The sequence below is a fragment of the Nanorana parkeri genome, unplaced genomic scaffold (assembly GCF_000935625.1).
Source record: "Nanorana parkeri isolate BGI_ZX_2015 unplaced genomic scaffold, ASM93562v1 scaffold366, whole genome shotgun sequence".
Taxonomy (NCBI): Eukaryota; Metazoa; Chordata; class Amphibia; order Anura; family Dicroglossidae; genus Nanorana; species Nanorana parkeri.
In genome coordinates this window covers 516,750-518,350 of record NW_017306634.1, presented here as the reverse complement: position 1 = coordinate 518,350, position 1,601 = coordinate 516,750, and the positions used below count along the sequence as shown (strand labels likewise).

At 36.1% G+C, this 1,601-nt stretch overlaps 1 protein-coding gene across 1 annotated transcript in view; it reads right to left on the bottom strand.

Moving 5' to 3' along the window:
• The window catches only part of DNTT (DNA nucleotidylexotransferase), a 212,697-nt gene that overhangs the window by 500 nt on the left and 210,596 nt on the right, over positions 1 to 1,601 (bottom strand). The gene's annotated exons all lie outside the window — the stretch shown is intronic.

The window sequence follows — 1,601 nt, the reverse complement described above, 5'->3', positions numbered from 1 at the left end:
CACATCTTTTTTTTACTTTTTTTTTTGCACAGGGTCCCCCTTTAAAATGCATACCAGACCCCAATCAAGGATAATAATCTTGTATAGATTTTTTACATTTACAAAATTTGAGGAAGAGAAATGTGATTTAGACAACTATCAGGGCCGTTTTAACAGTATTTTTTATTTAAGTGTATATCATAATGTTCTGAATGATGATGAAGATAGCATTCACCAATCGAAAACACAAAGGCCAAACACTGTATTCCAATCCACTCATGCAACATATAGCTCTCCTGCAACTAAGCTGTGGGCTACAGCATGCCCCCCAGTCCCCAAGGCACTCGTGGGAGACAGAAAAGAAGCCCATTCTATTGTCTGCCCTCCAGATCCCTGGAGCAGATGTAACATGTTATAATAAAATCCTCCAGTCCACAAATATATTAAGTCCACAGGATAACTGCCATTGGAAAGTTGTAAAAAAAATACAACAATGTTTACAGACTGTAACAAAGTCACAGACAATCTTCTTACAGAATCATGCCACTGATGTCCTCCAAGATGTTTCTTACATGTCAGCTTTTCAAGAAGTATCTTTCTTTACACATAGAACTATATTTATATTATTCACCTTTAATAGAATACCATGGTGTGCATTAAAAATAATATTCATGTTTATAAAGGCTCGAGCCATTTAACCTGAAGAGTGGTTATATTTGGATATTGAATAATGAAGTTCCCCACTGACTTACATGTTTCTGGGACTCTGGTGGTAAAACCTTTGTACTGGTGATCCCAAGTCTCCACAAGCTGCAGCCACTACAAAGGAGTTCCTCTCTTCCTCTTGGGCTATGTATTCTACATTAAAGACAATCAGCAGAAGGATTGCAACTCTCTAATGTCATCGGTGTGAAGAACACAAGAATGTTCAAAAGAATATCTGCCAAGTTCTCCAGAAGATAAAAGAAGCAAGTAGTGGTTTCGGTTGACTGACCCTTTAAGAACTTCTTTTTTTTTTACAGGTAAGACATAAAGAGACCATAAAGGAAACAAGATGAGAATGTTAAACATAATCTACAGCAGCAGAGTGTACTTTTACACAAAGTCTGCCAAATGTTCCATTCAATTCAAGATCTACTTCAACAATTTTCGCCATTCATCAGAGCATGTTAGTCTTTTGATCAGTCAAACACGGCAACTTTTGTTGTTGCTGTACACTGGCTCGGGTACTAATCTGCAATCATCAGCTCTGAGTAGTTCTTTTGTGTCAACAGAACAGCTAAAAGGTTTACTGTTTCATAGCTTAAATGTCTGTACGAGCACCGGCATTATTTATCAAAGTGCCTTAAATAAGAATTGGCTGCAACGTCTTATAGGATCAGATCAGATTACAGTTGCAGGTTGTTTATTTATGCAAATCAAAGGGAAAATCTGCTTGGTTAATATTTGGCAAAACAGACACATAACATGTAATGCTTAATACATTTAGCCACATAGGGCATAAGTCCTCAGCGGTGTTTCTATTCCTTCGAGCTCACCTATATATATATTTTTTATTTGCGTTTATTTAAATGTAAGATAAAAAATTATATAAAAATATACACACACACAGTATATATATA